Genomic DNA, 14,465 nt, shown 5'->3' with positions numbered 1-14,465 from the left:
TCCCCCCTGGGGGGTGATTTCTCACTTTCTGTCTCTCTGTCTTTTTGGGGAGCCCCCCCGCCCTATAGAAAAAACCCCTAAAAAAAAAAAAAAAAAAAAGGAAGAAGAAGCACTCTTCTAGTCTATGCCCTTACCACTTCCTGGCTGTTCCTAAATCTTAACCATTCAGTTATTCCTTAATCAATGATTGGGATTTTCTGTTTGTTTGTTTTGGTAGAGAGAGATTTTTTTTATATAGAGCATGTGTGCTCACTGGAGAGACAGAGAGAGATAGAGAGACAGAAAGTAAGAAATCAACCCCCCAGGGGTGATGGCCATGCCACAATCCCTTTTTCTCCGTTCTCCTCTAGGGATTTTGAACATGCAGGTATATGTGCCTGGATGAGTGCTAAGCCACCAGGTCTAGGACTCGAACCATGGTTGGCCATGTGGGAGTCCAGCAATGTAACCATTACACTATCTGCTGGTCTCAGTTATTTATTGTTTTAAAACAAGGGTTATCAAATTTTCCTCTAAGAATCATATGCTAAACATTTTAGGATGTGCAGGCCATATTGTCTTTTTACCATTGTAGACTAAAATTAGATATAAACAATAAGCCAATGAATGGTTTTGATTGTGTTCTAATAAAACTTTATTTACAATACTAGAGCCAGGATGAATTTGGTTTATGGGTTTTAGTTCACCAATTCATAATTTACTTAATTAGATTGCAAACTCTTCGGGAGCAGACCCAGGGGATTATAATTATTTTTTTATTCCAAGCAGTGACTACAAATTCCAATAAACATTTCTGAAATGGATGAAAAAATGGTGAACATTAAACTAGAAAGATAGGAGAGAGTATTCCAGATAATGTGAACAGAAAAAGCAAATGCACAGAGTTAGGAATAAAAATGTCTTAGTCCATTCAGTCTCCTTTAATAAAATACCATAACCTGGATACCTCAGTAACAACCGAAATTTACTTCCCACAGATCTGGATGCTGGGAAGATCAAGGTGCCAACAGATTTGGTATCTGGTGAGAACCACTTTCTAGTTCATAAATGGTGACTTCTTGATGTGTCTTCATGTGGCAGAATGGATGTGGGATCTTTCTCAGGCTGATTTTAAAAGGGCATTAATCCCATTCCTGAGGACTCCACCTTCATGACTTAATTACCACCCATAAATCCCATTTCCTAATATGATCATATCGGGGGTTAGGTTTCAACATATGAAATTTGAGGGCATACAAACATTCAAGCCATAGCAGGAAGTGACAGGTCAACCAAAGCCAAGAAGACTGAGGATAATTTCAATGTGTCCATCAATTTTGTAAAGTGTGGTTTTAAACAGGTTGATGGCTAATTATTTTTCAATTATCTTCACTAATATATTCACTAAGTATAGAAAATAAGAAATAAATTGGCATTTTCCAAGAAATGATTTAGATGACACATAAAGAAAAACTTCGACTGGGATACCAAAGGCACCTGCTGAGTAGCAGGATCTCTCAAAAATGCTACTAATACTAATTGACCTGAACTCTTTGAAGAGATTATGATGGATGTCCAAGAAATGTCGGATAATTCCTTCAAGTTGCTTTTATTTTATTTATTTATTTTTTTAGGTATATAAACTTTTTATTAACAGACAAGGCCTACAGACTTATTTCTTCTTGGACACACCCACAGTACGGCCACGACCGCCAGTTGTCTTAGTGTGCTGGCCTCGGACCCGAAGGCCCCAGAAGTGGCACAGCCCTCTATGGGCCCGTATCTTCTTCAGTCTCTCCAGGTCTTCACGCAGCTTGTTGTCCAGACCGTTGGCCAGAACCTGGCTGTATTTTCCATCCTTTACATCCTTCTGCCTGTTCAAGAACCAGTCTGGGATCTTGTACTGGCGTGGATTCTGCATTAATAGTGACCACACGTTCCACCTCATCCTCAGTGAGCTCTCCTACCCTCTTGGTGAGGTCAATGTCTGCTTTCCTCAACACCACATGAGCATATCTTCACCCCACACCCTTAATGGCAGTGATGGCAAAGGCTCTTTTCCGCCGCCCATCGATGTTGGTATTGAGTACTCGCAAAATGTGCTGGAACTTCTCAGGGATCACTAGAGACATGGCGGCAGCACAAGCGGCGGTGTGTAGGCCTCCTATGGAAGAGACAAGTTGCTTTTATTTTTAAGGCTACAAATTTGCCAGATGCCTCATTTATTTTCCACACATAGGTTCCATGCCTCTGATAAGGAATTTTTTAAAAAGGAAGCATAATGTTTGTTTAAAAAGTATTGATACTTCAAATTATAGTTTTGTGTTCAGTAAAAACGTATTGTCTAAAATAAGAATTTTAAGAAAATTATTCACTGTAAGGGATGACAAAGATTTAATCCAAATTTGATTACTTTAGCCTTGGGTCATATAAATTTCCATGTGAGCATTAATACTTAAAGAGTTCGAGGAAGGAGGATAGGTTATAAATATTGTAGAGGTAGAATATGAGAAATGCTAAATAAGTGAATTGCCAGTCTTCATTATAGCAGGAAAATTGTCTTATAAAGCCATGTTCATTATTGAGATAGTCAATATTTATCAAATACCAACTATAAGCAAAGAATTGTAAAGACAGGATTAACCAAGCATAAATCCTGTCTTCAAGGAGCCTATATTCCAGGTAGAGTATAAGGCATAATGAATGATACAACACACAGATTATCCAAATATTACTGCAGTTCAAAAGACTACATTGGTGTTTTCCAAAAGCTATCAAATTTGCCTTACAAAATTTATTTGAGGGGCCAGCTCCATGGCACAACAGCTCAAAAGAAACTGGATCTCATATGGCCATCTCCACTTTGGTTCGAATCCCTGGCCCAGGCATCCTGAAACAGGCTGGGCATTTGCATGAGTGCCCAAGATCCCACAGGATGAACGACTGGAGGAAGAGGATGACAGCATGACCAGACCTTGTGAAGACACTCTCTCTCTCTATCTCTTTCTCTCTCTCACACATGCATGCACATATGTGCTATCATGAGTAAAGAAAAAAATTAGTTGAGTAACTTTATTTATACATTTTATTTTTACTATATCTCCCCAGAGTAAAAGAATTGTCTTTGCCAAATAAAAACAGCCTCTTTGGAGCAACAGAAAGTTAATTAGCTTAATGAGGTTACCTAAAAGGCATGTGTAGTGGAAAAAAAGTAACCAAAAGCAAAATGAAAAAGTTTCAGACCTAAGAAACTCATTCCAATGTCTTCTGATCTATACTTAAAAAGAATCAGTCCACAGTTGTTTAAAACCCGCTTAAGATTCATAAATGTCACACAACTTGTAGTAAAATCCTTGGAAGTTGAAATATTTACAAATGTAAAGTGAATCATGTTGTGAAGGAACTGTCTGCAGCTTCCTTAATTAAATCAATTGCATATTGATTTATACATTAAAGCTAAAATGTAAAGTGTATGATAAGGTCACTCTTTTTGGGTACTTAATGACTTTATTATCCATGAAAATCACCATTAAAAATAACCTTTTAAAGGCCAACTTAATATGACAATTTTGATTTTTTTGACCACATGTTGCCCTATTTTCAGCTTTCACAAATGGGAGTATTTTGGTCTGCTCCTTACAATGCGATTAAGCCAGTGAGTATATATATTTGCATCTGCCATATCTCTAGCTCTAACTCAGAGTTAAGATTTTTCTGTCTGACCCCATGCTTGTCATACGTGAGGCCCAGAAGCCAAGAATAATACATCTTTTGGTCGTTCTCACTCAAAGGCTCGTCTGTTACCCAAGGCTTCTCACCAAAGCCTGAATGTCTTGATTGATTCAACAACAGCGTCCCTGTATTGTCTATGTGTTTTAGCTCACAATCTTAATCTTGCCCAGATTAAAGCTGCTTCTCTAGTTTGCGAGTTTATCTTCTTAGTATATTAATCTGTTCTCCCAGATATTTTTTCTCCCCCCAGATTTTTTTGAGAGATTTTTGCTATAGGCACTTGTGCTCACCAGAGAGACAGAAAAAAATCACCCCCACCCCCAGAGGGGATGGCCATGCCACAATCCCTTCTCTTCCATTCTCCTTTCAGGATTTTGAGCATGCATACATGCCTGGCATGAGTTTTAAGGGACCCATGCAAACACAAAGAGGGGTATTAAGGAAGGCTTCCTGGAGAAGTTGATACTAAAACTGAGTCTTGAAGATAAGATAGGAGATAGTGATACAGAAAGAAAAAAGGAATAAATAAGAAAGCAGAAAGGGCATTCCAAGAAGAGGGAACAACATGTGTAAGCCAGAGACAGTATAGCATATGAGAAGAACTATAAGTAGTTTAGAATGACTAAAGCATGTTTATAACAAAGTGGTGAAATGTGAGACAGGTTGGAGCCAGGTGATGACAAGCTTTCTAATACACGGGATCTTCAAAAAGTTCATGGAAAATGTGTTAAGAAAAAACTATAAATGAATTCTTTTTTTTTTTTTAAGGTTTTTGCCATAGGGCATGTGTACTCACTGGAGAAAGACAGAGAGAAGGAAAGTGAGAAATCACCCACCAAGTGTTATGGCCACACCAGAATTCCTTTTCCTCCAGTATCCTTTTGGGAATTTAGGCACACATGCACAAATGTCCACTGTGATTTTCAAGCTGCCAGTTCTAGGGGTTTGAACCACAGTCAGCCATGTGGGAGTCTAGGACCTTAACCACCATGCCTCCTGCTGGCCCTGAATTTCATTTTTTTTTTTTTGCCTCCATATAAACTCATACTTTAATTCTATTTTTCTATACTTTTTGAAGTACCCTGGTACCATATTTTATCTAGTAGGTGAGAGGAACCCACTGAAGTCGATTAACTGGAGGAGTGCTATGATCAAACATGTTTTAGATTATTTTCTGAGATTGCGGATGATAGATTAGAGATGGGTGAAAAAGGGCGAATAGAGAGAAGACTCACTATATAATTTAGAAAGCATGTAATGAGAAGCCAACATAAGATTGGAGCAATAAGAAAGGAGTTGGGGCCAGCAAGTGGCATGGTGATTAAGGCATGTGCATGCATGCCCAAAATTCCAAGAGGAGACTGGAGGACAGGGAATGGATGTGGCCATCCTGCCTGGGGGGTAATTTCTTACTTTCCCTCTCTGTCTTTGTCTTTCTCTAGCAAGCACATGCACCCTAGGGGAAAAAAAAAAAAACTAAAATAAAAAAAAAAAGTGAAAAGGAGGAGATGGAAGTGAAAAAGAAAGAGTTATGGCTCAAAATCAAAGATGGGTTTGGGATAGATTTGAAGGTTATTTGTATAAAAGTAATAGATTATAGGAATGAGCATCTGGGTAAGTTAATCTGGGTACATTTTCAAAGGAAAATGAAATTCCAGATAAGGCTAGAGTTTCTGGTCAGTTCAGCATTTTGACATATAGCATGCACTATGTCGAGAGGAAAGTCATTATCTCACCCCTTCTTTTCTAAAAGGTTTCAACTAATTATTTTCAAGTTATTTCCTCTTATCTAGTTGCATGTGATCCTCCTCTTAAGTGGCTTTTGAGTTCAATAGGTCAGGTATTATCCCCTTTATAAGAATTCCCTGGTAAACTAGCACCTCTCTTCCTTTTCCCAGTCAGACTCCTGATCCCAGCCAAACCTAAAGACCTTTGGCCTGTTGGCACCCATGACCCAGCATGACACTCATTTTATAGATGTTAAGGACCTGGGCACTGAGTGCTCAAGTATTTACCAGAGGCCAGCCAATAAACAGGCACAGGAATAATATAAAAAATCAAGGAGAGTTGACTCCAGATCTAGTGCTTTTTTCACTACACAATCTTTTAAGTTTATTTAGTTATTCCTTCCATGAACAAGAGACACAGAGACAAAAGGACAGAGAGAAAGAGACTGCACCCCCAATAGAGTTATAATCCCATGATCCACCCTCAGCCTTGCCAGCATGGATAATGGGTAAGCACATGCTTCAAGTACTCAGGGAAGTCTATGGGAATAAACATGGACCCTTCCTTTATGGGATTGCCTCACAGAGCATCAGGTTTCACTGCTGCACCACTGTCCAGCTCATTTTATTATGAACTTTCCAGGAATCCATCTATCTCACAAATCAAAGAATACCTGCAATATTGGATTTAAATATATAAATATAGTTACATTTTATCAAAATATATTTTTATATAGATAAAAGGTGAATAAAAGGTGAAAATGTTAAGCACCCATGGCTAATTTATTTTTACTTGTTAGAAACATATATTACTCTAAACTTGAAATTAGCTCCCATATGAGAGTCTCTGGGGTTTTTTTCTCACATAAATAAGAATGCTAATTAGAAAAATATGACAAAGCTCCTTGCGTTAAAGGACTTTAGAATTTCTATTAAATTGACATAGCATAATCTAAAAATAGCCAGGAAGTTCTCACAAAAAACACAGAAGCCAAAAACAACCAAACAGAGAACTTAAGTCTGAAAATAAGAAGGGAAGGTTTCACGTATGTTAAAGTACATAAAAGAAAAGGGAGTGGCCCTGGGGCATAGTGGGAAGTCAGATCCCACATGGCCAATTGTGGTTCAGATCCCAGTCCCAGTGACTTGAAAACACCCTGGGTGCATGTGCGTCCATGCCCCAAATCCCAGCAGGTTGGAAAAATGAAGAAGGGATTGCAGCATGATCATGCCTTATTAAGGAATTAAGGAATTCATTCTCTCTCTCTCTCTCTCTCTCTCTCTCAGCTCGTAAGCTCATGAACACTCTGGCAATTAAACAAAAAAGATAAGGGGGAAATATGTTTAGACAAAACTAAGATACAATCTAATAATTTGGAAACTATTTTACCCCCTCAGAATCAGACTATAAAATTAAGGTCTAGTGACCAGGTCATAGATAGTCAAAAACACGTTAAAGAAAGAGAATAATCCTGAGGCTAGAGCAAGACTAACAGAATTTATTAGCAGATCTAAAGAATGAGGGCTTCCCTGAGGTAGTGGATTTAGTAGGACTGGAATGTTTGGGAAGACAATGGTAAAGGCCTTTGCAAGACATCTTAGCGCTGTCCAGGGGAGAAAATGTCAGGGCCATAGGGCACTTTTTTTTCTCTTTAACAAGTTTATTCCAGAAATGGACACAGCGATTCTTTAGAGCTAGTTGTTTACACATTAGTTTTGTCCCACTAGTACTCCTTGCTTGCTTCTCAAGCCACTCTCTCTTTGGTAGGACTTCCGGTGCGGACAGAACATTTTGGTCATGTCAACATGAATACTCCATGCACAATGAAAGTTGTACTTTTTGTTGTAAATTCATTTTTGGTGGGTCACTCTGAGTTGTTTCTTATAAATTTATTCATTATGAGTTCATCTCTGGCCACAGATCCAATCTCCAGGTATAGACAAATGAGTTTTCTGAGGCTACCCTGTTAATTCACCAGTGCCAAACTTGGAAAGTGCCTTTTATTCACACTCGGGGAAGAGATGTACATAATCAATATCTTAGTAATTGCTATATGACCTCCGCCAAAAGCCTGGGTAAGTAATAGCATAATGTGTATCATTGATAAAAATGTGATGCTAAGAAAGAAGAATGGTTCAGATGATAAACTGAAAAAAAAAAGTGTTCAGATATTAGTTTGTATTTTTGGATTGAATCCAATTTTTAGATGTGGAACTTTGCCTAATATCTATCTCAAATATATATGTACAGCCCAATCCTAAATATACGTATGTAGAATTATATGAATTATGTGGGTATACATATTCTCCCTCTTTCCTATCTGAAAAGTAGATGAGTAGAACAAGTGAAGATTTTTAAATTAGACAGATCTGGCTTTGAATCCCATTTCCATTACTTCTCAGTTTCTTATCTTCCCTGTGCCTCAACTTCTTCACCTCTAAAATGGAGATAATAAGTATTTCATAGAACTTCTTTTAGAGAGCTCTCAAATTTGAACTACAAAATCAGATTAGTTAAATAATTGAGTTCTGTTTAACTGAGTTTCCCAGTCAGCCTAGGGATCTCTTTCAGTTATTTATTCATTTTTATTTTATTTATTTATTAAATTTTTGGGGGTGAGAAGGTTTTTGCTATAGGGTGTGTGTGCTTGCCAAACAGACAGAGAGAGACATAGAGATAGAAAGCGAGAAATCACCCCCCAGGGGGGGATGGCCACTCCACAATCCCTTCTCCATTCTCCTCTCCGGGTCTTGGGTGCAAACACACACATGCGCCCGACGTGAGTTTAAGCCACCAGGTCCGGGACTTGAGCTGCAGTTGACTACATGGGAGTACAACGACATAGCCATTATGCCAACTACTGGTCCCGAGTAGGGGTTCTCATATCAATCTCCCATAGATATTGTGGGATGTCTGTACCACAAACTGAGTGGCTTAACCAACTTTCACTGGTTCACAGTTCTGGGAGCTAGAAAAGTGAAATCAAGGTGTCAGCACAGTTGGTCCCTTGTGAAATCTGAGGAAAGGATCTGTTCCAGGACTATCTCCGTGACTCATAGATGACCATTTTCTCCTTCCATCTTTTACATCATCTTTCCTCTGTACATTCTATTTCTGTGCCTAAATGTCTCCTTTTTATAAGTGTACCCATGATAGTGGATTAAAGCTCACTTTAATGACCTTATTTTACTGATTTCAAATGCAATGATTCTATTTCTAAATAAGGTCACACTCTGAGGTACTGAGCACTAGGACTTCAACACATGAGTTATTGGGGCATGAAATTCAACTTATAATATCAAATTCTGAGTTATCTTTAGGGTCTCTGGGCATAGCTTATCCCTTAGACTCTTATGATCTCATAGAGAGGAAAATACTTGGCATATACTGAATTACCATTTTAGAATGTTTTCACTATCTTTAAATTACTTTAATACACAGTCCTGTTGTGTGGAAGAGCAAGTCACTTAAGTTGTGAGGGTATCTATCTACCAAGCATCTGAATCTTAATGTACTTGGCTTTTTCTCTTACTGTTAGGGACTTTTTGTGTGTTGAGGGGTAGAGTTTGAACAGAAGGGATGGCCGTCAGTCCCGGATACAATTTTATTATTGTAAATTTTGAAAAGGCAGTATATGATGATATGTCCAAGAAATGCAAATATGATTCCCGAGAAATGTAGAGGACTTTTAAAATATGGAAATTTGAAATTGTGATCATGGATATGGAGCTAGGTGATTTTCAGAGAAATATCAGGGACCTTTCAGACAGGGCAAGATAAACTCTCAGCCGTGATTATTTATTTCCACCAAAATGAATCAAAGTGCAGTTGTTTCGACCATTTTAGACATCTTCAGAATGGATTTGGATCCAGGTGAATTGATCCAAATATTGATCTTTAAAATGGTTCAAGTAATGGCTTTTTTAGAGCTGGCACAGAATTTCATTGACTGAATTGAAAAGATTTCATTGAACCTGTGTCCTATTCCCCATCAGATCACCTAGATCAAAAGAAGGAGTTTACTTTGCTTGATTTTGGGGGATAAAAGTAAATTGATCAAAGAGCCTTAGGAAAGATAGATTTTTGTAAATATATATATATGTATATGTATATATATATATATATATGTATATAAAACCAGGCCTCATTGCCCATCAGTGTAAGGGGAGCATGTATGTGTTTGATATTCTGGAAACTGTCATCTCTGTGCTTGACTTCGAAAAATCTTGAGTGCTTTGTCTCAAATGTAACACTATATGTTACAGAAGAATAAGTTTTGGTTCCAGTCTTGGTTCTGCTCATGGCCTTGGGAAAGTCACACAAGAACTCTTGCTCTGTCTCAGTGAACTATGGGCTTAGAGCAAATGATATGTACAGTCTCATTCAACTAGTGGGTTTATAATCCTGTTATACATAATTATTGCACCTTTATTACGTTATTCCCATTCAAGTGAAAAGTATATCAATGTGAAAGCAGCTTTTTCTTTTTGCTGGGTGCAGAGCATGATTCACGTGAAGAATGTCATCCATTTCAGTTGGATTATTTTCATGTTGTGCTTCGTAAGGTGCATCCACATAAACTGCAGCATACTTTTAAATATTTTTGGTCTTCCCTCCAAAAGATTAAACTCTCTGTTATATTAACATTACCACAATAGGGACCAGCAGTTAGAGTAATGGCTATGTCACTGAACTCCCATGTAGCCGACCGCGGTTTGAGTCCCGGACCTGGTGACTTAAACGCACACGTGCCCAAGATCCCAAGAGGAGAATAGAGGAGAAGGGATTGCATTGTGGCCATGCCCCTGGGGGGTGATTTTTCACTTTCTGTCTCTCTGTTTCTCTTTTTCTTTCTGGTGAGCGCACGTGCCTTATAGCAAAAAACCACACACACACACACACACACACAATATAACTGGAAGTCATGTAATTTTATTTTACATAAATCTTGGCAGGAATTATCTTGGTGCTTTGTCTTGGATAAGTATCAGGTACATTTGTACTGGGTATATACCAACTGCTCTTTTTATTTTAAAACATTACATAGGCCCTATATAATTGATTTTCCTACTTATCTAATTACCCTTGATGATATTATAATTCTTTTAAATAATTAAATAAGCTATGACTAATTTTAATACTGATAACAAAATTTTAACTTGATCCTACAATTTTAATATTGTCAAAAAGATACTTGGAATGTAAATGAATTTAGCTCACATTCCAAGTGTTCATTTTCTGACACTTATATTGAATAATAAAGCGTTCAATATAATACAACATTTATAAATCTAGCTTTTTAATGAAAATGGGCCATATATTGATTAGTTTATGGGCAGGGTTTAATTTTTGAGATACAATATTTAAAACTGAAGATTAAATTTTTATATTTTAATTCACAAAGCAATCCATTCTGTTACTTTATATCTTATTTTATCTTAATTAGATAACCAAAATTAAAAATTTTATTATATTTTCTTTGTTACCTAATATTATAGCCAGTGACATCTCAGAAATAAAATTTTATTTTTATTTTCTGATGAGTTCCTTTATATTCTCTGTTTATTTTAACAGCAGTCAATTATTTTTATCATATTTTAAAATAATCCTTTAACTGGGTATGACTCATTTATTACAATATTTTCTCCAATTCAAGTTTACTTGAAACTACATAAACTCAATTCATTTTATTTACATACTTTTAATTTAAGTGGAATCTATGAGACTTTGTCATAGCAGGCAATAATGACCAAAACTTATCACTTTCTATATTTTGGCACAAATTCCCTGTGTCTCCATTCCTCTCCCCACCTTTTATAAAGTATGGTATTAACAACGACATATGTGCCATTTTTTCCTTTAGAACCAAGTTACCTCTTGAAAATTCATGTTCTTAACTTCACTTGTCTCAGAACTTTAACTTATAAAAGACCAAGGTTTAAGATGTTTTGTAAAATTAGGAAAGTTACATTCCATATTCTTAACTGTTTCTGTCATCAGTCAAATGACGATAATTATCCCCTTGCCAAATTTTTGTCAAGTTCCAAAGAGATAATACACAGGAGGGCCTTTCAAATATGTAGACTGATATGCAAACATATGGACCAATATTGTCATTACTGTTATTGATATTACTATTACTATTATTATACTATTATTTTGGAGTGGTTTTTGCTATAGGGTGCGTGCGCTCACCAGAAAGACAGAGACAGAGAGACAGAAAGTGTGAAATCACCCCCAAAGGAGTATACCAAAACCCTTCTCCTCCATTCTCCTCTCAGGATCTTGGGCATGCACACACACGCGCCTGGTGTGAGTTTAAGCCACTGGCTCCAGGACTCCAACCGTGGTTGACTACATGGGAGTTCAGCGACATAGCCATTACACTAACTGCTGGTCCCATGTTATTGATATTATTATTATTCATGTATAAGCATGCCTGATATGGAAAAAGAAAATAATTTTACTAGAAAACAATCCTATCTTGTTATTCCCATGTGTCATAGTGAAATACTTCAACCTATAATATATAAAGATTGTGAACTTCCTGTGTACCATCACATTAGTTATAAAAATCTTGGAGTTGGGACCAGCAGGTGGCGTGGTGGTTAAGGTGCTGGACACTCCCACATGGCTGACCATGGTTCAAGTCCTGGATCTGGTGGCTTCCTTTCTCACTTTCCCTCTTCCTCTCTCTCTATATATGTATCTCTCTGGTCAAATTAAAAATAAAATGAATGAATAAAAGTAAATAAATAATTCTTAAAAAAAAAAGAATCTTGGAGCATGAGGAAAAGTGAAAGAAGAAAACATTATAATATAGATAAGCTTAGAGGAAAGCCAAGTCCGGACTTCAGCATTTGGAGTCAATGGAGAAAAAAAGAAAACTGGTTAAGGGTAGAATGAGAAAAGAACTCAACTGTGGGGCTGGTCCCTCCAGAAAAGTCAAGCAATCCACTGCAGTATCTACAGAGAGACAGCCTTTAAAGAAGATCAGCAAATGGATAGATCACAGCAACAAGGATCTAGGTCCCAAGTAATATTTCAAGTTGGAAACATGATCCTCTTATGGTCCTAGGCCATCTGTCTATGTATAACAGGAGAACTCCAAAAGTTTTTCCCTTGCCCATGCTTTACTATACATCCAGGGATTACTTTCTATAGGAAATCTTTCATAATCATTATCCAGACTGCATTCAAGTCATTCTTCTGTACTCCTGTACATTGTGCTGGTCTACAACACAACTATAATTCAGACATTCATTCAGCAGATGATAAAAACTTACTCTGTATCTGGGATAATTCTAGGAATAGGGGATAGAACAGTGAACAAAACAAAGTTCTTACCCTCAGGAAGCTTACATTCTAAAGAGAATAGAGGGATAGATACAATAAAAAGTAAACAACTAAATGCAAATTGTCGTGGTGATAAATATTGTTAGCAAGAAGAACACAAGACAATGGGAATAGAGAGAGGGAATTGCTATTTTTACATATTCAACTCTTATTTAATCTTGTTAAAGTTAGCTTTATCTTTGCTAATGAATAGACTTCTAAAACATTATTTTGTGTTTGTGTATATTAATATATTCCCTTATGTTGAAGCATATATACTTCATATCTATATAACTATATCTATATAACTATGCCTTTATTGTTGTTGGTAATTTCATTGTTTTTTTCTATCATTAACAATACTGTGAACATATATGTAGTTATCTTTTGCAGCATATCCTTGATTATTTCCATAGGATAAGTTTCTAGAAACTAGTGTTGTGACTCAGCTTTTGCCCTGCCTAGCAAGTCTGAGTCATCACCAATCCTTTGGACCCTGGCATTGGTTTCGAAAGTCAGTTTCTATAGGAGCAGTGCCAGAACTTGGTTACTCCCCCTGCTCCTGGACCCACCCATTCACTGTTCTTTCTTTTCCCAATGACTCAAAAAAGATCAACCAACTTAGTGGTAAAACCACACATGTTTTGATACTACTAAGTGAAACTGCTCAGGACTTGAAAGGCCTTTGTCTAAATCTAAAGGTATCCGTGCTTTAAATCCTAAAATTTCTACTGCAGGTACAGATAGTGTCAACTTTAAAGCTGACTGTTAAAAGTCTCCAATTTTGCTTCAGCTTTATCTTTATGCAAAGCAAGTTTTTAGACCTGTGTTTTGTCCTTCACCTCACAAATCCATGACTTTCCTTTCACCACATTTTTGCTAGACCTCAGTCTTCCTGGTCCCTAGTCTATACCTTAATCATGCTTTCTTTTTTAACGACCATTAAGAAATGATTAGTACAGGTACTGTGCCAGTAGTGATGAATGTGGGCCTGAGTTTGTTGTTGGAACTCAGGATAGGATAAAGCATCAATCATCCTCCTTTCTCTCTCTACTCCTTTACCACCTTCTCCTTATTGGGCAAAAATAAGCAGGAGAGATGTTGAAGATTCAGAGCATCTGAACATATTATATGTTTATTTGTCCTTTAGATCTCAGATAAATTGTTGGGAAATGAAGCACAGTTTAAATAATATAATAATTAGTCAATTTGGCTATACATTGGCAGTTTTTCAGGAGGTGGTATAGTGGTAACACAACTAGCCTCACATGGAAAAAGTTCTGAGACTTCCCAGAGCATGCTGGGAACCTATGCATGTGCCTGTGATCCATGCTGGCTGAGACTGGGAGTGGATCATGGCATGAGAACTCTATTGGGGTATTTGTCTCTAAAGAAATATAAGGCTTGAGAGAGAAGAAGAAAGGAAGGAAAGTAAAATGGTATGAAGGAAGGAAAAGAAAGAGTAGTTTGAAGTTTGCACAAAGGGTTTGTGCTTTTCATTTGTCCATGACTTTACTTTTCTTATATGCACAAATGATTACAAATTTTTCCTTAAAAATCTATTCAGTTTTTCTGTGAGAGTTTGGATAACTCTAGCTTATTTTTGTGAAATTAATGATTATGCTAGCACCAAAGAGCACTCACAAAGAAATAAAGAGACTAGATCTTTCAGTAATTAACCAAAATGATGA

General features: G+C 37.0%; 1 pseudogene; it reads right to left on the bottom strand.

The window, feature by feature from the left end:
* Nucleotides 1-1,617: 1,617 nt before the first annotated feature.
* Nucleotides 1,618-2,137, bottom strand: LOC102476757 (40S ribosomal protein S18 pseudogene; annotated as a pseudogene).
* Nucleotides 2,138-14,465: the final 12,328 nt, after the last annotated feature.

The sequence above is a fragment of the Tupaia chinensis genome, unplaced genomic scaffold (assembly GCF_000334495.1).
Source record: "Tupaia chinensis unplaced genomic scaffold, TupChi_1.0 Scaffold144482_1, whole genome shotgun sequence".
NCBI lineage: Eukaryota > Metazoa > Chordata > Mammalia > Scandentia > Tupaiidae > Tupaia > Tupaia belangeri.
This window is presented reverse-complemented; position numbering and strand designations above follow the sequence as displayed.